Below are 21646 nucleotides of genomic sequence, written 5' to 3'. Positions count from 1 at the left end.
ATCGCTCATCTGTGGCTGGTCGAAAGACAAAATAGTACAGCCAAATCTAGTTTCTGATAAAACTAAACACGCAACTATATGATGAGCCAGCAATCGCACCTTGGACATTTATGCCAGAGAAATGAAGACGTATCTTCACACGAAAACTTGTACACAAACGTTCGCAGAAGCTTTGTTTATAATAGCCAAAAACTGGAATCAGCCCAGAGATCCTTCAACAAGTGAATACATACCATGGAATACTACCCACAGGAAAAACTATCCATATAGGCCACCGCTTGGATGAATCTCCAAGAATCCTGCTGAATGAAAAACGCCAATCCCAAAAAGTTACATGCTGTATGATTCCATTTATATAACATTCTTGAAATGAAAACATTCTGGAAAAAGGGCAGAGTAAGAGTTGCTGGGGTTTATGGCTTGCAGAACAGAGGAGGAAAATGAGTGTGGTCGCAAAAGGGGAACACAAGAGATTCGATTAATGTTGGAACTGTTTAGTACTTTGATGGCAGTGGTGGATGCACGAAACCAGACTGGTTATACAATTTTATAGAACTTAATATACACGCAACAAATGAGTACGATGAAAACTGAGTACAATTAAAAATCATATTTCTTTGGGGAAAAAAAAAATCATGGGAACAGGATCCAGAGCAGAAAGAGAGGTACTGAGGTTGTGAGGAGTGGCTGATTATATACCTTCACGTTGGGAGGAGGTTAGGGACACTTGAGTCTCTGAGGAATTTGGAAGCCAGGTTTCCCCCCCTTGAGGGGCAAGCTGTTGTTAGGATAAGGTCATTTCCTACTGTCTGGTAAACCCTTAGTCATGAGACCCTTCAGATGTGTATCAGGGGACCCTATGCTTGGAGGATGATGATCAATATATATCTTGAGGGGTAGAGATAAAGGAAGTTTCCAAATGGATTTTCATATGTTAAAGTAGACTTACCGGATCCTGGAGGTTGGGCTAAGATCAAGCTAAGGTTGTCTTTTGCTTTTAGGGAAGTATTCACATTGAGGCAGCTGAAGTCCCAGAGGAAGGTCACTTTGTCTCAAGTACTTACCACTAGGCTGTAAGTTATAAGAAACTTTAACTTTTTCTGTATTTGTTTTGCCTTTGTTCTCTGCACCAGTATACATACCTAAAAACAGTTTCCCAAATCTCCTTGGTAACTTAAAACCTTAAAGTTTTGTTAAGTTAAGTCAAATAATGGAAATTTATCAAATATCCAGATTATTTCCACATAAGATAAAATAATGAAACATTAATTACTGAGCTAGGTTTATCGACTTCTGGTTTCTTATTACAGGGAAAGTAAAGATAAGTTTGGGTCTGTTAATAAACACGTTTTGGGTTTTATTGAAAGATTGCGTATAGAGAAGCACATGTTTCTAGAAATTATGAAATGTATTCATATATTTGCCAATCTAAGAATGCTCATGTAACATATTTCACAGTTGCTTGCTACTTAGTTTTCACCAGAAATTAAAGTTTTAAGGGTTAATTTTAATTAATATATGTAGTTAAAACTACTAGAAATAATAGTACAATTAAGGTAGGATAAGAAAAAGATATGGATTTGTTTTGTCGAGGGAAAAGAAAGAAAACTTGTCCTAAAGTAAAACTGGTTATGGGAAAGAGAAAGGACAAAATCTGAATGTCAAAAAAAATAATAATAAGTTGTAGAAGGTTTATGGGCAAGAAATCTTTGAAGGTAAATTTTATGTATGGTCACAAAATTCGAAGACTGGCTAATATTGGAATGAATTTAATTAAGTAATGAGTTTTAATGTCAAAAGTAAGCTGGTACAAAATTAAAATTTGGCTTTAAGATTTCATTTTGAAGGAATCTCTACACCTAACACGAGGCTCGAAGTCACAACCCCAAGATCAAGAGTTGCATTCTCTATCAACTAAACCAGCAGGCACCTCCAAATTTGGTTTTTCTATGGGTTAGGAGGACAAACTTTTCTTGGACTATTGGTCTGCTCTTAATATCAAGAGATTATGAAGGGTTTTTCTTTGCCTTTAAAGTAATGTGCCCAGAAAACAAAAAAAAAAATTGTGTTTATCAAAATAATATTTGGTGCTTCATGTGGTCTTAATCAGGTCTTTGATTTCTTAAGAAAACTGAATCTTCTCAATATTATAAGACCTACGTTTTCCCTTCTTACAGCCATTTAATGTTCTGTGTTTGCCTGCAAAATCTTTGTCACCATGGTTAAATGGATAACTAAGTATCATTAATACTACATAGTAACTTATGATCCTATTTGATTGTTTTTAAAACTTTTATACACACACATATTTATTTAAGTTCATTTACTTACTTATTTATATCTATCTATCTATCTATCTATCTTTAAGTAATCTCTACACCCAGTGTGGAACTTGAACTCATGACCCCAAGATCAAGCATCTTATGCCCTTTTAACTGAGCCAGCCAGGCACCCCAAATTTTAATATTTTTCACAAAGTTCCAAAAAATCAAATCCTACACGAAGCTTTTTTTTTTTAAACCTCAGAATAACTTTTTTCAGAGGGTCCTTGAAAAAAAAACCAAAACATTTGTTCTCTCTCTTTATAGAAGAAAGCTATTAAACTAAGTAGGCTTATTTGATATGTTACATTACATGGGAAACATTGTCAAATAAGTGACGTAAAACCTTCTTAGATTATGCTGTGTGGGTAAATATTATCAATATAAATGTTCTAGAAATTCTATAAAATTCCTAAAATTATGATATGTGATATGTATAACATTATCAGTCATAAATCTAGTTATTGTCTGAAAATATTGTATGTCACAGAAATAACTAAATTTCCTCAGCAATTGCATTATAATGAACTCTAATCAGACTTTTATGCCATTTTTAAGTCTTTTATCATTTACAGACATTTACTTTTTTACTCAGATGATTTTACAAAAGAATTCCTGAAAAAGTGTTTCATCTTAAGGGAGACTCATGAAATGGAACCTAGAAAACACCTTTAAAAAATTTTTTTTTAATGTTTATTGTTGAAAGAGAGAGAGAGACAGAGCTTGAGCGCGGGAGGGGCAGCGACAGAGGGAGACACAATCCGAAGCAGGCCCCAGGCTCTGGGCTGTCAGCACAGAGACTGACGACACGGGGCCCAAACTCACAAACCATGAGATCATGACCTGAGCTGAAGCCAGACGCTCAACTGACTGAGCCACCCAGGCACCCCTAGAAAACACCTTTTTAAAATTTTTTATTCTTTTTAATTTTTTTATTTTTTAATTAATTAACTAATTACTTTTTAAATGTACATCCAAGTTAGTTAGCATATAGTGCAACAATGATTTCAGGAGTAGATTCCTTAATGCCCCTTACCCATTTAGCCCATTTCCCCACCTACAACCCCTCCAGTAACCTTCTGTTTGTTCTCCATATTTATGAGTCTCTTATGCTTTGTCCCCCTCCCTGTTTTTATTTTTGTTTCCCTTCCTTGTGTTCATCTGTTTTGTCTCTTAAAGTCCTCATGAGTGAAGTCATATGGTATTTGTCTTTCTCTGACTAATTTCGCTTAGCATAACCCCCTCTAGTTCCATCTATGTAGTTGCAAATGGCAAGATTTCATTCTTTTTGATTGCCTAGTAATACTTCATTGTATATATATATATATACCACATCTCCTTTATCCATTCATCCATCAATGGACATTTGGGCTCTTTCCATACTTTGGCTACTGTCGATAGGGCTGCTATAAACATGGGGGTGCATGTGTCCCTTTGAAACAGCACACCTGTATCCCATGGATAAATACCTAGTAGTGCAATGGCTGGGTCATAGAGTAGTTCCATTTTTAATTTTTTGAGGAACCTCCATAGTGTTTTCCAGAGTGGCTTCACCAGTTTGCATTCCCACCAGCAGTGCAAAAGAGATCCTCTTTCTCTGCATCCTTCCCAACATCTGTTGTTGCCTGAGTTTTTAATGTGAGCCATTCTGACAGGTGTGGGGTGGTATCTCATTGTGGTTTTGATTTGTATTTCCCTGATGATGAGTGATGTTGAGCATTTTTTCATGTGTTGGATGGCCATCTGGATGTCTTCTTTGGAGAATTGTCTATTCATGTCTTTTGCCCATTTTTTCACTGGATTATTTGTTTTTTGGGTGTTGAGTTTGATAAGTTCTTTATAGATTTTGGATACTAACCCTTTATCTGATATGTCGTTTGCAAATATCTTCTCCCATTCTGTCGGTTGCCTTTTAGTTTTGCTGATTCTTTCCTTCGCTATGCAGAAGCTTTTTATCTTGATGTGGTCCCCATAGTTCACTTTTGCTTTTGCTACCTTTGCCTCTGGAGATGTGTTGAGTAGGAAGTTGCTGCAGCCAAGATCAAAGAGGTTTTTATCTGCTTTCTCCTGGAGGATTTTGATGGCTTCATGTCTTATGTTTAGGTCTTTCATCCAGTTTGAGTTTATTTTTGTGTATGGTGTACGAAAGTGGTCCAGGTTCATTTTTCTGTATGTTGCTGCCCAGTTTTCCCAGCACCATTTGCTGAAGAGACTGTCTTTATTCCATTGGATATTCTTTCCTGCTTTGTCAAAGATTAGTTGGGCATATGTTTGTGGGTCCATTTCTGGGTTCTCCATTCTGTTCCATTGATTTGAGTGTCTGTTTTTGTGCCAGTGTCTTGATGATTACAGTTTTGTAATATATCTTGAAATCCAGGATTGTGATGCCTCCAGCTTTGGTTTTCTTTTTCAAGATTGCTTTGGCTATTCGTGGCCTTTTTTGGTTCCATACTAATTTTAGGATTGTTTGTTGTAGCTCTGTGAAGAATGCTAGTGTTATTTTGATAAGGATTGCTAGAAAACACCTTTAAGGTTATGAAACTGGGGGCACCTGAGTGGTTGAGTGGGTGAAGCATCCAACTCTTGATTTTGGTTCGGGTCATGATCTAACAGTTTGTGAGGCTGACAGTGCAGAGCCTGCTTGGGATTCTCTCTCACCCTCTCTCTCTGCCCCTCCCCCACACTCTCTTTCTCTCTCTAAATAAATAAATAAGCAAACAAACAAACATTTTTTAAAAAAAGATCTTGAAACTGAACTGAGTATTCCAGAAAAAGGAATAATGGGGAAAAAAATGGATTTAAGGAGAACAAGAATTAATTACATGGGACTGAATAGACTGAGGATAATTATAACTTTTATGACTTTTTGTTTCAAATATTGCTGGTTCTTTAATTTTTTGTTTTTTTAGATGTAACAAAACTTTTCTTCTTAAACTAACTATGACTTATAGCAATTTGACAAATTGTAAGCAGAATGGAAACATTTATCTTTTTCTTCCCTCTGGACCCCTCCAGAATTGGAAAACCTAGTGAATATTCTTATTTTTATGCCAATATATTTATTTGCATATGAGAATCTATTCTCCTTGGAACAGGACATGATTGGAAATACTGCTTATATTACCAAGGCTTTGACTGGAATGTCATCTTTGAGAGAGATGTCTATAGACCCAGATGTGGTCAGAGAGCTTTAAGGAACTAAGATTGACTTTATGGAGCCAGTGAAGTCCTTTGGAAATACTGGCCTGATACCTTGCTTATAGGGTTCCCAGCAGCTTACCGGGTGAGTAAAGAATGCCACTTCCTGGCAGGTGCAGGAATCTCAGGATATTTCAGGGACCTTGAGAAGAGAAGAATGAACCCAAATCTATAAATTTTGCAGGTGAAGTCTGATGCCAAGTATTTGGCTTGGCTTCTTGGTCTCGAGATCAGAAGTTTAATTTGGAGATTCCTTATGAGAAGTTGCAGCCTATATGATTAACTTCCATTCTTGTTGCAAATAATAAAGCATTATGCAAATCATAAAATTATGCAAATAATAAAGGCCAACTTTGCTGAAACTAGACTTATGTTGCAAATAGATTGGTCTTACTTTGTTTATCTTTGCCAGAAATTGAGGTGATTATGGAGGGGAAAAATGTTTCAGTAGCACACCTTTGGGATTACTAGATTCTGATACTGTTCATTGTAAAGTGGACTAGATCCCGACTCTACCAGGGGCCTCTAATGTCTGTTGACAACTCTCCAAACGAATGCTTTCAATTTTTGTCTCACCCATCTGACTTGAAATCATTGGGAAATGAAGCTACTCTTTTACCTGAAGCCCTACCAACGAAATATGAATGACTTAACCTAAAGTTTAGAGAAATCACCACAACAGCTCATGCGTGGATAATCTTCATGCCAGATTGACACGGCCTGCTCTCACTCTGTCTAGAGGTGCTTCAAGGTGGACACTTAAAAGTCATCTCAACTGGCTGCCTTCAGCACTCAGAAGCTGAGTTGATAATTTGCTCCAATCATTAAGTAATGTTTTTTTTTATCCCTATAAAAATGTCTCTTATTTAATACCTGATTACTTGAACCATTGGCCCAACTTTGGGAGCATACCTGCATCGCTGCCTTCTGAAACGAGTTTAACTGAACTGACTTGTTGTCAGGACTAAGAGACTGTTTCAGTAAGATGAAATCATCTACCAACTTAGCCTCTGGACTAAGAAACTTTTTGGAGAAGTTTCAAAGGAGCAAAATTCACCGCCCCAAAATGAGTCTCTTTGGCATGTGGATAATTGTAGGCTAATTACTTTTAAGAAACCAAAGGCTCAAGAAGAACTTTTGATCTTACAGTAACTGCCTAAAGGAACTTAGACCAAGGATCTTCTCCAGAAAGGGAGCTACCACCATATCTCCATAGAGGATTACAGTATGATGTGAGTTAGGGGTACACAGGGAGGAAGTTACGTTCCATTGTTTCTGTATGGTCCAGCAGATATTTGTTTACAAAAAATGTACTCTTTTTCATCTTCTTATGAATTGACTTCCTTCCCTTATGAATTGACCCGGGGCGCCTGGGTGGCTCAGTGGGTTAAGCGTCCGACTTCGGCTCAGGTCATGATCTCACGGTCCATGAGTTTGAGCCCCGTGTCGGGCTCTGTGCTGACAGCTCAGAGCCTGGAGCCTGCTTCGGATTCTGTGTCTCCCTCTCTCTCTGCCCCTCCCCCGTTCATACTCTGTCTTTCTCTGTGTCAAAAAAAATAAGTAAACGTTAAAAAAAAAAAAAAAAAAAGAAGAAGTTCCAGGCCCTTACCTCTTTCTCCTTAGCTCTGGATGGCATATAAGACTTAATTGCCTGACTGACTGGGGGCCTCCTATCCTGATGGAGCCCCTGTATGAATGCAATTAAATTGATTTTCCCCTGTTAATCTGTTGCACGCCAAATTAATTCTTAGACTAACCAAAAGAATATTGTAGGGTAGAGGAAACGTTTCCTGCCCAATATAAGTCCACGTTTATCTTCATTAACATATAGGTCAATGAATAGGAAGAACTGGTTAGAACAAGAACTCTTAAGGGACATCTGGTTATTGGCAAAAGAATAGACAAATAGATCAATGGAACAGAATAGAGAGCCCAGAAATAGACCCATAAATACACTCAACTGATGTTTGACAAAGAAGCAAAAGCCATCCAATGGAGAAAAAAAGAGTCTCTTCAACAAATGGTGCTGGAACAGCTAACTGGACACCCCCCTACAAAGAAGTGAATCTAGCCCCCAACCTAAAACCCTTCACACAAAGTAACTCAAAATGTACCATTGACCTGAGAGGAGCCAAGATGGCGGAACAACATGGAGGTTTTTTTGTGTCTCCTGCCCATGAAATGGACCATATACCCGAATGTAAAATGCAAAACTTTAAAACTCCTGGAAGACAACAAAGGAGAAAAATCTAGATGACCTTGGATATGATAATAACTTTTTTACGTGTAACACAGCAGTATGCTCCATTAGAGAAAGAATTGACAAGACGGATTTTATTAAAATTAGCAACTTCTGCTCTACAGACGATGTTGTCAAGAGAATCAGACGACAAGTCACAGACTGGAAGAGAATATTTGCAAAAGTCCTATCTGATAAAGAGCATCCTGTCCATTCCCTTCATTCTGCTGAGGTCCAGAGAAGCAAAATGCCTTGTCCAAGACCACTGAGTGGGAAAGGTAGGTCTAAAATCAGGTCTCATCTCTTCCTTCCTAACTTAGGTCCCCAGGGATAGCCTTTTGTTGTCTAAGCCCCCCTCCCCCCCCCCCCCCCCCCCCCCGCCACTTTGTCATGGCTCTCAGCTTCCTGGGAAATAGCCTTTCTGTCATGGTAGTTCCTTCTCCTGTCACCAAAATTCTTCAGTACCTTGCTGCTTTGGGAAACAGTAAACAAATGCATAGTCTGAAGTTAATGACCCACTTAGCTTAGGGCATTTGCATTTCTAAGAGGTTGTTAAAGATGACAGTGTTTTAGCACAAAGACATGAATTCTCAGAGGAAGTTTCTGGGGTAGGCTGGTGAGGTTAGTGCGGTGACCTGGCTGAGATACCTCAAACCAGAGTCTCCATAACTCAGTCATTCTTTCTCCTTTCTTCCCTTCTGGCTGTCTTTCCTCCCAGGTTTTCTCTTCTTTTGGATCAGCAGCTGATTGTAGTGCTGCATGGGGTGGCTCAGTTCTTAAGGAAGTGGCTGTAATGAGGAAACCCTAGAGAGAACTGATAAAACAATCACGGGGATCCACTAAAAGGGTGGTCAGAGTATTAAGAGGAAGAGAAACAAAACCCAGCCAAGCAGAGAAGAGCAAAGAGCACCTTCTGTATCAAGTGGCCAGAATCGGAGAGTGTCTGGCACTGGGGTCCTTGGAGTTTATAGCATTAATTGGCCCTTTCCAAAGTGGGTCCATAGATAATGTTCCCCACTGGAAGCAGTAGACTAGACTCTCCCGGTCCTTTAATGACAGTGATGACTGATGGGGTTTTGGAGTGATGGGCGTCCAGAGCTGACAGCCAGGAAAGAATTCTTGAGAAGTCTTTGGGGTGCAAAAATGGTGATTTTATTAAAGCATGGGGACCGGACAGAAAGAGTTGCACTGAGGTTGTGAACAGTGACTGGTTATATACTGTGGAGTTAGGGGAGGTAAAAGCCAAAGGGAAACCTCCAGAGGGACTTTCATATGCTAAAGAGGACTCATAAAATGCCAGGGACCTTACTATTGTCAAGCTAAGGCTGTCTTTCTTCTAGCAAAGCATTATCGTTAACACAGTAGGAGTTCCTGGAGATTAGGCTATTGGTACGATTGCCCTTTTCTTGTAATATTACTAAGATATTTATAAACTGAAGGAGTCTCATGTCCCAAAGGACTGTGAGCTCTATCAGTTAATCATTGGTTTTCTGTCCCTTTCCTTTGTCCTTGGGCAGCCAGGAGTGCCAGAGGACTATCACACATATCCTACCTGGAGGTGGGGGGTTGTTAGCTTGTGCTTGGCCCTCAGCTTGCCTTCTGCTCCCTCATCAGATAACAAATCAAAGATCACACAGCTCGGGGACCCTAGGTGGCTCAGTCGGTTCAGCGTCCGATTTTGGCTCAGGTCGTGATCTCACAGTTTGTGAGTTTGAGCCCTGCATCGGGCTCTGTACTGACAGCTCAGAGCCTGGAGCTTGCTTCGGATTCTGTCTCTGTCTCTGTCTCTCTCTCTATGTCCCTCCTCCACTTGTGCTCTCTCTCTCTGAAAAATAAATAAAGTATAAAAAAAATTTTTTTTTTTTTACAGATTACACAGCTAGCAAGGGTGAGATTTTTGATCATCTGGGTTTGTCTGTCTCCAAAATCTATGCATGTAATCACTGGAATTTCTTGACTTTCTGGTGGGGGGAGGTGGGGGCGGACTTCCTGATTTTTAAATCATCTCTGTGCTGACAGCTCAGAGCCTGGAGCCTGCTTTGGATTCTATGTCTCCCTCTCTCTCTGCCCCTCCCCCGCTCATGCTCTGTCTCTCCCTGTCTCAGAAATAAATAAACATAAAAAAATTAAAAAAAAACAAAACAAAGGAAACATCCAGGAAAACTGTGTGACTCCCCAAGATGGCCCAAGCCATCACTTTAAATGTTATCTTCAGCTAAAGACAAAAGAATAAAAAATTGGAAGGGGGAACCAGTTATAGGAAGTTACTGGCAAAAGCACAGGAAAACATAAAGTTCTTACAGAGACTTAAGTCTGTGCCCTCTCCATTGATAAGGGTTTCTTGTGATTCAGAGTCATCCTTCTCATCTTGGTACAGAGAGAGACACCCTTAAAAAGTGGAGATTCCCTTATAAATGTAAATGTAAAGTTAACTCCTACTTGGTTTCAGACCTTCTCTTGTGTCTGCTCTTACTTAAAAATAACCAGCTCAAGATAATCTTTATGCTAAAGAGGCATGTTTTGGGGCAGCATATTCTGCTCCCCTTCACAAAAAATCAACAACAGCCAACTAGGCTTTTGCAAATAATGCAACTGCTTAAGCAAGGGCCAATAAAATGATTACCTTGCTTTGCTATCACCTTTTCTCTATAGAAGTCTTTCCCCAAGCTTCTGTCGGTGGACTGCTCCAAAACACGTCCAGATTCCCAACAGGAATTGATTTTTGCTCAAATAAACTAAGACATTTTAATATGCCTCGGTTTATCCTTTAACTGTTTCTTCATGTGCAGAGGATGATATACTTTACCTTCTGAAATTGTTGTGTTAAGGATAATACGTATAAAATACCTCCTCCCCGGTAAGCATTCATATGCTTACATAACTATTAGTTTTGGTCTCTTAATGTGTTAACTATATATTACTCTATGCTTTTGTTTTGTCAAATGACAATGAAGGAACAAGTTTGATGTCCTTTATTTTAAGGAGTCTGACATGATAGAGAATAATGAAGTCTTGGAGTGATGGTGGGGTGATCCAGAGCCAACGACCAAGAAAGAATTCTTGAAGATGTCTTTGGTGCAAAAAGGTGATTTTATTAAAGCACGGGGACAGGACCCGTGGACAGGAAGAGCTGCACTGGGGTTGTGACAGTAACTCATTATATGCCCTCAGGTTGGGAGAGGGTCAGGGATAGATTAAGTCTAAGGAATTTTGGAAGCAAGGATTCCAGGACCTTGAGGGGCTAGCTGTTGGTGGAGAAACACTATTTATCACCTTTAATGAAACCTCAGTCTTGAGACCCTTCAGATGCATATGAGGGGAGGTGGTGGGGGGAGGGGGGCATAAGCTTGGAGCTTGATTGCCAGCATATAACCTGGGGCAGTTGAGATAAAGGAAGTGAATTACAGGATCCTCAAGGTTGGGACAGTATTAAGCCAAGGTTTTCTTCTGCCACTAGCAAAGTGTCATCCTTTTTGCAGCTGAGCTCCTAGAGGGAGGTCACTCTGCCTGTTTCAAGGACTTGTCAATGGAATATAGACAGTAAGGGAATTTAATTTTTCATTTGCCTTAGTTTCCCACATCACCATGGCAAGCACTTAAACCCCTTTCCTTTGTTCTTGGGTAGCAGGAGTGTCCCATCACACAGATCCCACCAGGGTGGGGGTGGGGTGGGGTGGGGTGGGGTGCTAGTTTGTGCTTTGGCCCCTCAGCATGCCTCATGCTCAGTCATCAGAGAGGGGCTTCATTTGGTCCATTAAACTGAAGCACTGGAAATCAGGGAGAAGTTTTTAATGGGCAAAATGACAGGATCAGCAGCATCGTGGACCAAGTGTGGTCTTTGGTGGCGAACCCAAAAATCATATAGGCTACCCCCTTTGCTAGAGCTCCAGAAATACAGACGATAGCATTATGATAGGAAAAGATAGGATAAAATATGCAGAGAGGGAAGGATTAGGATTTGAGTTCCCTGGGTGGGGAAAAACACTTATTTTGGAACAATGCTGGGAGTGTCTGACTCCCTCAGGCTTAAGGTTCCTCTTAAGAATGTAACAGGCCCCTATGGGAATGCAAGCTGGTGCAGCCACTCTGGAAAACAGTATGGAGGTTCCTCAAAAAACTAAAAATAGAGCTACCCTACGACCCAGCAATTGCACCACTAGGGATTTATCCATGGGATACAGGTGTGCTGTTTCAAAGGGACGCATGCACCCCCATGTTTATAGCAGCAGTTTCAACAATAGCCAAAGTATGGAAAGAGCTCAAATGTCCACCGATGGATGAGTGGATAAAGAAGATGTATATAGATACAACGGAGTAGTACTCGGCAATCAAAAAGAATGAAGTCTTGCCATTTGCAACGACATGGATGGAACTGGAGGGTATCATGCTAAGCGAAATGAGTCAGAGAAAGACAAAAATCATATGACCTCACTCATATGAGGACTTTAAGAGACAAAACAGATGAACATGAGGGAAGGGAAACAAAAATAATATAAAAACAGGGAGGGGGACAAAACAGAAGAGACTCATAAATATAGAGAATAAAGGTTACGGGAGGGGTTGTGGGAGGGGGGATGGGCTAAATGGGGAAGGGGCACTAGGGAATCTACTCCTGAAATCATTGTTGCACTACATGCTAACTGATTTGGATGTAAATTTTAAAAATAAAAAACTGAATTAAAAAAATTAAAAAAGAATGTAACAGACCCCACCTACTCCCCCTCAGGTTTCCCTCAGGAATTTGACTGAAAGACCTAAGTATGGCCATAGGTCACTCCTCCTACAGTGGAAACCAGTCAATCAGGAATGGACAACCCAGCACCCAGAGTTATCCAGCCAATAAGGGTAGGAGCTGAGAAGGAACAAGGGGGAAGGGAAGGGGGTGGTGACCAGAACCTCCCAAAACGAGGCCCATGGCCTGTGATCCTCGGGCATTCACTTTCTAATGTCCGCACTGTAAAGTGAGCTTTCCTCCTACTCTTACTTTCTGACCTTACACTCTAATAAGCTCTTGCCTGCTACTCATTTTGTGTCCATCTCGGTAGTCTTCGAAGCCGCGGGACAACCGACCCTGGGTATTGAGGTAAAGAAAATCCTGCAACAGCATTACATTTCCAAGTGGCAGAATGAGAAAGAAGAATGGCAAAGCAGGTGTGAAAGGGTGAAAGGGGGTCGTGATGAGAGGGGGAGGCACCAGGATTCTAATGCCAGTGTCTTGGGCGGAAGAAGTCCCTGTCGCGGTGTCAGCATGTTCTCATTCTAATGAGCTTGATTTTGATGTCTCTGGCATTTGTAGAGGACCAGATGTCAGGTGGGGCCTCCCTCAGTTGTGAAATATACACTCAAATTTCAACACTTTGTAATTTGGCAACAGTGGCAGCGAGGAGGGAGCCTCAGGCAAGCTGTCACCCACAAACACAGCCCCCCCCACCCACCCCAGGTGTGACATTCCTCAGGCTCTCCTGGCTGCCCAGGAACAAAGGAAAGGGGAAAACATGGTTAGCTGATCAGAGATCACAGTCACGGAGCACTGGGGTCTCCATCAGTTTACAAATATCTTGGTAAATTACAAGAAAAAGGCGATCTTATCAATCGCCTAATCTCCAGAAACCTGTAGACTCGGTTTCTTGGAGCCCCAACCTCACCCTTCCATCGTGATATGGGGAACCAAGGCAAGAAGGAAATGGCAGGTGAAATTAAGTTTCCTTATAACTGGCAGCCCAGTGACAAATACTTGAGGCAAACACAGAGTAGAACATTTCTCCAGGAACCCCCTACTGCGGTAATGTTAATGCCTTCCTAGAGGGAAAACAACCTTAGCTTGACGATAGCAAAACCCCTGGCATCTTTTGAGTCCTCTTTAGCATATGAAAGTCCTTGTAGAGGCTTCCCTTTGGCCTTTACCTCCCCCAACTCCATAGTATATAATGAGTCACTCCTCACTACCCCAGTGTCCCTCTTCCTGCCCGTGGGTCCTGTGCCTGTGCTTTAATAAAATCACCTTTTTGCACCAAAGACGTCTTTTTTCTTGGCCATCAGCTCCGGACCCCCACTACTCCAAAACCCCACGATTAGTAGTCAAGAATTCTTAGTAGGGTTCTATGAGTCTCACTTTTGTAAAAGTGTTAGGGACTCTCTTGCTCAAAAGTAGATCCCAACATTTAAAAACAGAAACAAATAAGACCACTTAATTCATGCTCTAACTGAAACCCATGGTGCTCATTTTTTGTTGTTGTTGTTTGTTTGTTTCTTTAGTAGGCTCCTTTCCCAGTGTGGGGCTTGAACTCAGGACCCTGATATCAAGAGTCATATGCTTCACTGACTGAGCCAGCCAGGTGCCCCCCATTGTGCTCATTTCTTATTGCACTTTCTTGAAGCATTGATGAAAGTATTTGCAAGGACCGAGAACATTCCAACCATCAGGCCAGAAAAGCCCTGATAGCAAGAGATGCTTAGAAGACCACCCCCATACACCCCTTTCCTGGTCAATGATCAAGAACACATACTGACCCCCACCCATGATCATGTGCTCTCCGCCTGCTCTCTTTTTGTACTGCCCCTCCCCCCACCTCTCCTTATGAAATTCTAGGTGTCCATCTTGTAAGTGAAGCAGTTGGTTGGGAAGGCTTGGTTGTCTGTCACCTCCCCTGGCTGCTGGCACCAAAACCAATTTTCCCCTTTCTCTTCCCAAACCTCATCTGTTGCATTATTGTCTTCTTGAGTGAGGAGTTTGGCTGCTTGTTAGGCCACAGTCTTGGCAAACCCAGACAGGACAGGTGACCTTGATTTGTCTAGGTCAATGAACCTTGGGATTCATTCCCCTAGTTGGAGCAGTTGGCCAGGGCAGTGCACCGGGGCTGACTCATTCATTTCCTGAGTTCGTGGCTGTGATAGATTGTTCAGTAACAAAAGCATCAGACTGGAACAGTGATTGCCTGTAAATGACCAAAAAACTTAAAAATGCCCGTGGGTTAAGATCTGATGAGAGTTCATTTCACAAGCAAGTGTAGTTATTTCTGTGGCAAAAAATAATTTAGGGTGATAACTGAACAATGAGGCTACTGACAAATTTCTAGAACCTTTAAACAATTTCTGGAATACCTAAATCAGTAAATAGATCCACATGCGTATAACCTAAGAAGGTTTAACATCACTTCTTACTTTATAATGCTTCCCATATAACTTAACACACCAAATAAGCCTAATTAGTTTACTAGCTCTCCTTCACAGAGGTGATAAGTCCTTTGAGGTTTCCAGGGACCCTGTAGGAAATCTCAAATCACAAAGACTCTATTTAGAATGATTTAGAAAAGTTGTCAAAATGGCAAAGGGTTTGAACATTTGACTCAATAACATCGCAGATCATTATGAAATAATACATAATTACCTATTTAATAAAAGTGACAATAAAAGATTTTAAAGGCAAATATGGAAGGTTACATAGTTATGAGCTCTTAATAAAATATTATTGAGCTTAATAAAATAATAAAAGAGCTAATACTTAGCTCTTTTAATATGAGCTAATACTTAGCTCTTTTAATATTGAGAAGACTGAATTTTCTTAAGTAATCAAAGACCTGAAAAAGACAACATGAAGCACAGGAAATTATTTTGGTAAGACACAAAATCATTGCTTTCCAGGTAGATTACCCAAAAGGTTAAAAAAAACAACAACAACAACAACTTTCAGGAGCGTGGGTGGCTCAGTGGGTTGAACATCTGATCCTTGCTTTCGGCTCAAGTCATGATCCTGGGTTGTGGGATGGAGCCTTGTCAGAGTCTGTGCTGAGCGTGGAGCCTGCTTAAGATTCTCTCTCTCTCTCTCTCTCTCTCTCTCTCTCTCTCTCTCTCTAATAGAATAACGAAACTAAAAAAAAAAAAATCTTTCACAGCTCTTACCGAGAACAGACCAACATGGTTGGACCTAGAGAATATCCTAAGTGAAATAAGTCAAACAAAAATATCAGCAGATTTCAATTATAAGTGGAATCTAAAAGGCAAAACAAATGAACAAACAGTAGAAACAGACCCCATAAATAGAGAGCAAACTGCTGGTGGCCGGAGGGGAGGGAGTGGGGGGGAAGGGCAAAATCGGTGAAAGGGAATGGGAGGTACAGACTTCCAGCTATGGAATGAATAAGTCATGTGGATGAAAGATACAGCCCAGAGAATATAGCCAATGGTGCTGTAAAACGCTGTATGGTGGCTGATGGTATTTACACCTGCCTGAGCATAGCGTAGTGTAGACTTGTCTAATCACTATGTTGTACACCTGAAACTAATGTAACATTGTGTGTCGATACTTCCATCAAAAAAAAAAAGGGAGCTGACCGAGAGTCCAAGGAAACTTTGTCCTTTTGAAAGAGGACTTCAACTACCTTCACTTTGACCTCAAACTTTCTAATTGATGAAATGCTTCTTTAACTCAACTCTGGCAAAAGACCTTGCGGGCAAAGCTTCCCGTGATGGGAACTGAAACTACCCCTCAAGCAATCAGGAGTGCCCCGAGCCAGCAAGACGCAGCTTGAGATTGAACCTAAGACAACGATGCACCTGACCTTGACTGCCCACATGCATGTACTCCCCCATCTTTGTCCCACATTTTCCTTATATAAACCTGGACGTATTTTCAGCACTTTGGAGACCGTCTTCAAGCCGTTCCTCTGCTGTCTTCCTGGTGGTGGCCTCACTGAAATAAATTCTTTTTCTTCTTTTACCACTACTTAACTCTCTGCCTTTGGATTTTGTCAGGGGCGGGTGGCCGGATCTCGTCTGTCTGGGACTCCCAGAGCCTGCTGTTCTTGTACACCTGCACCCCAGCTACATTTTCGACAAAGAGAAAGCCAAATTCTAATTTTGCATCGGTGTATTTTTTATATTAAAATTCCTTTTTCAACTTTATTTATTTATTTTGAGAGAGAGAGACAGAGAGAGCCGGGGAGGGGCAGAGAGAAAGGGAGAGAGAATCCCAAGCAGGCTTCGCGCCATCAACCCAGAGCCCAATGTGGGGCTCGAACTCACAAACCGAGAGACCATGACCTGAGCCGAAACCGAGAGTCACGCGATTAACCTACTGAGCCCCCAGGTGTTCCTACGTTAAAATTCTTAAAAAACAAAAAACAAAACAAAACTTAAATAGACCCATTCCAATCTTAGCCGGCTTGACCACACCTAAAATTGCTTTCCTAAGATTCATTTTCCATAAGTCTTCTATACATTTTTTATCTCCATTTAAAGTTTGTCCTGTTTGTTCCTCTTTCTCATTTTGGAACAATTATTTTAATTAGGACAAGCTTACTCTCTTTTTCCCTTAACAAAAAGATCTCCGTCTCTCATACCTCTTCTTACCAAAAACACATACTACTTTGCTTGCTTAGAGACGTTTCCCTTATTATTTCTTGTAGATTTAATTACATATATTAATTAGAATTCTTAACCCTCAGAATCCTTAATTCTTAGTGAAAACTAAGAGGTAAACAATTGTGGACTGTTAGGCTAGCATTCTTTGGACTGGCAAATTTACAAACACATTTCATAATTTCTAGCATTTTCTTCCTCACTCAATGTGGCACCAACCACGTTTACTAATACACCCAGACACCTTTACTTACTCTGTAAAAGGAAGCCAAAAGTGGATAAACCTCTGTTCAGGAAGTAACGTTTCAGTATTGTATTTAGAAATGATCTGGATAGGCAACAGATACCCATCATTTAACTTATCTTAGTACGACATTAAGATTTCAAGTTACCGAAAAGATTTTGGAAAAAAATTTTTTTACATGTATTTATTTTTGAGAGACAGAGAGAGACAGAGCACAAGTGGGGGAGGGGCAGAGATAGAACGAGACACAGAATCCGAAGCAGGCTCCAGGCTCCGAGCTGTCAGCACAGAGCCCGATGCAGGGCTCGAACTCACAAACTGTGAGATCATGACCTGAGCCGAAGTCGGACACTTAACTGACTGAGCCACCCAGGCGCCCCTGGAAACTTTTTTTTTTAAGTTTATTTATTTATTTTGAAAGAGAGAGAGAGAGAACATGCACGGGAGGGGCAGAGAGAGAGGAAAAGAGAATCTCTAGCAGGCTCCGAAATGTCAGCGCAGAGCCCCATGTGGGGTTCAAACCCAGGAACCGTGAGATCACGATCGAACATTTAACCCACTGAGCCACCCAGGCGCCCCTAAACTTTTCCTTAATATTTGTGAAAAGTTTAAAGATTTTTCATTCGCTTAGTTTCCAAATAGCCTTTCCTTTTCTTTCTTTCTTTTTTTTTTTTCTGATAAGAATTGCTTTCCTAAACCTTACACTTCACAGAGCTAGCCCAGATAAGGGTTCCTAGAGAAGAGTGGGTAGAATTTTCTATCTTGAAAGCACAGGGAAAGAATGCAAGTTTCTTCGAGAATGACTTCCATTCCGTAAATTAGAATTCGACAATACCCACAAACCTTTTGAAATACATAGAGGAAGTTTTGGAATCAGCAAAAGGGTAGGTAGGCTTTGAATTGCTCATAGAGCTGACCTTCTGCTCTTGAAAGATTCAACAAGACAAAAAGAGCTGTTTTTAATTCCTCAGAGAATTGGGTTGCAACCTGAATGACATTTAAAGGGCTGGCCCACTAGGCCAGCTACGTTTTCTTCAATTTGCTTCTTTATATCAGGAAAAAGATCTCAACTAATTTAGAAATCAGAAGAACCTATGTTCTAGATTTACAGTTCTTTGTTGTGGAATGTTTTTCTTCTCCTCCGAGTATGTAAAGTTTCTATCGGGAGGCGCCTGGGTGGCTCAGTGGGTTAAGCATCCGACTCTTGAGTTCAGCTCAGGTCATGATCTCACAGTTCGTGAGTTGGAGCCGTGCATGGACTCTGTGCTGACAGCAGGGATCCTGCTTGGGATTCTTCCTCGTTCTCTACCCCTGCCCCGCTCGCAGTGTCTCTCTGTCTCCCTCAAAATAAATGCATCATCTTTAGGAAAAAAACAAAGTTTCTACTGGGCTCTGATTATCCGCTTCAAATTTAGTCAACTTCTGATCATAGAGCTACTTAAAAAATCATTTCAAATATCTTGTCCGGTTTCAGCTAGGACAAACTGTAAATGTTCCTGCAGTATTTTTTTTTTTATGTTTATTTATTTTGAGAGAGAGAGAGAGAGAGAGAGAGAGATAAAGAGTGAGCAGGACAGGGATAGAGAGAGAGGGAGGCAGAAAATCCCAAGCAGGCTCCCCATTGCCAGTGTGGAGCTTGACATGGGGCTCCAACTCACAAACTGTTGAGATCACGACCCGAGCCAAAATCAAGCGTTGGAAGGTTAACCAACTGATCCACCTAGGCACCCCATTGTTCCTGCAATATTAAACAATCCCATGGACCTAAGAGGCACCCCCAAAGAGGGTGCAAAAGGTATTAATCCTCCCAAGATCCAGAGCCACTCCCAAAGACAGCCAAAAGAAGGACTTAGACAATTCTCTGAGAGCTGGCAGCAGTTGGAAAGACTCCAGCTAGAGACAGGGGCAACCCATGTTTCTGTCTAGCCGTATTTTGGGGGCCTCCAACCTCACAGTTGCCACATGAAGTTCTCAGGACACAAAACAAATAACAAGGCAGTAGATGCTCCTGAGAAAGAAAGATTTGGGAAGTAATGGATACCCCCAAACCAAAGTCACAGGAGCCTGAATTTAGAAAGGAAAAGACAATGAGAAATTGTATTTTCTTCTCTTGGCCAGGCACTACAGAGATGGAGGAGAGCTGACTCGGATAAGAATTCTCACTCTTTGGGGTGCCTGGGTAGCTCCATCAGTTGAGCATCTGGCTTTTGATTTTGGCTCAGGTCATGGTCCCAGGGTCGTGGGATCAAGCCCCTGCATCTCTCTCTAAAAAAAAAAAAAAAAAAATTCTTACTCTTGGCCAGTTTTTGCCAGTTTCCCCAAGATCCCATCTGCAGATTCTAGACTGAGAGGGATCTGAAGTCGAGGGTAGCTCCATTATCTATCTGAATTTGGAAAGGTTTTCCACTAATTAAAAAAAAAAAAAAGTTTGTTTATTTTGGCAGAGAGAGAGAGAGAATGAGAGAGAATCCTAAGGAGGTTCCGAGCTGTCTGCACAGGGTCTGACATAGGGCTCGATCCTATGAACCATGAGATCATGACCTGAGCCAAAACCAAGAGTCAGACTCTCAACTGACTAAGCCACCCAGGTGCCCCTCCACTAATTTTTTAAAAATAGCTTAAAGAATTTTTTTTTTAATGTTTACTTACTATTTTGAGAGAGAGAGAGAGGGAGGGAGAGAACGAGTGTGAGCAGGGCAGGGGCAGACAGAGAGGGAGACACAGAATCGGAAGCAGGCTCCAGGCTCCGAGCTGTCAGCACAGAGCCCGACGCGGGGCTCGAACTCACAAACCCTGAGATCATGACCTGAGCCAAAGTCAGATGCTTAACCTACTGAACCACCCAGACACCCCTAATTTTAATTTTAGTTTCCCCTCGGCTATTTAAGGGAATAACTGATAGCAATTGACTGGAGAATTCCTCTGAGGGTAGATACGGGAGGTGTCCACAAGGTCACTACCTTGTCAGGCTCGTGTTTATGGCCTTGTAGTCTTTTCAGAGTGGAAGGCAATTCAGATAAGGAACGAGTAGGGTGTGAATACTCGAGTGAAAAAGGGGAGTCATGCTAGTCTCACAGTCTTTTGTTTTAGATGCCTCTTATGTCCTTAACTTTTCATTGGCCTTTTGCAGTGAATCTCTCAACGAAGTTATTTTCCAGTCTTGAAGACTTTTGGAAGCTTCTTCACGCCAATTAAAATAGGTAGCCCAGCACTTCCGTCGCCATGACCATGAACAGCGCAGGGGAGGCCTGCACGGACAGGAAGCACCCGTAAGATAAGTGCTTTAATCACTGGTTTGCCGAGAGGTTCCTCAACGGGGACGGCTCTGGGGACCCGCGCACCGACCTCTTCAAGCGCTAGCAGCAATGTGTTCAGAAAGCGATAATGGAGAAGGAGCTTCCCATTGAAGAACTAGAATTCATAGATCACAGTTCTTCTTGACCTTGACGGTCACCTTAAAAATAGACTCCTTGAATCAGGAAGTAGAGGGCACTGGGTTTCGTCAGTTAAGGCTGTGAAAGTAGCCATCAGTGTGAATGAGGAGTTTAGGAGGGAGGAGGTTTCTTTCCTCCTGGATTTCCTCTCGCTTGTAAGAGGATGAACCATCACTCTTTGCTTCGAGATGATTTCTCGCATACTCTGGCATCTTGCAGGCACTCTTTGTGCTAAAACGGAATGATTTCTTGGGATTGTGGTTGCAGTGCTTGGTCTGGGATCAGCTCCGAATGTCCTTTGTATGGAAACACTGATAAACTTGTCAGGATGATGAAGATTGCCTGACCTCTTGAGTTTTGCTGCAAAGGACATTAGGTACACGGTCCTGGGGTTATGACTCATGGAAGCAATTGGTTGGATCTCTCTTTTCCCTCAGGGAGCTGATGCTCTGAAATGGGATCCCAGCACAAGTTTTAATCAGCGCTCGGGAGCACGGCTGTATTTGTACATAACTGTTAAGATCGCTGGCGGACTGGGTTGGCCAACAGGAAGACCGCTTGAACAGAGTTCCCTGCCGTAAGACGAGGGGTCAGATTTCAGGTTAAGATGTGAAAGCTTGAAAAATGTTGCAGTAAAAACCATTTCAGAGCTCACAGTGTAGCTGAGGAGTTAAGATCCTTGGAGTCACTGTGGAGGAACATCCTACGTTGCAAAGATTTGCGGTTGCCAGCTTTCAACCCAGGCCGATTAATTAGGCCAACCTGTGTTTATCAGAAAAGTGCCCAAATGCTGCACCTGGTTAAACGGGAGAAGAGTTTGCTGTATTTGCCTTGTAAGGTCTGTAATTATGAA

General features: G+C 41.5%; 1 long non-coding RNA gene across 1 annotated transcript in view; it reads left to right on the top strand.

The window, feature by feature from the left end:
* The window catches only part of LOC122235834, a 77869-nt gene extending 56223 nt beyond the window's left edge, over positions 1 to 21646 (top strand). Inside the window, exons 4-5 of the long non-coding RNA XR_006213910.1 lie at positions 1002 to 1073; positions 20490 to 21646. This is a non-coding gene — a long non-coding RNA (uncharacterized LOC122235834). The remainder of the gene's footprint in view (positions 1 to 1001; positions 1074 to 20489) is intronic.

Source organism: Panthera tigris, chromosome F3 (genome assembly GCF_018350195.1).
Source record: "Panthera tigris isolate Pti1 chromosome F3, P.tigris_Pti1_mat1.1, whole genome shotgun sequence".
NCBI lineage: Eukaryota > Metazoa > Chordata > Mammalia > Carnivora > Felidae > Panthera > Panthera tigris.
The sequence above is the reverse complement of the archived record's forward strand: the minus strand, read 5'-3'. Positions and strand labels throughout refer to the sequence as shown.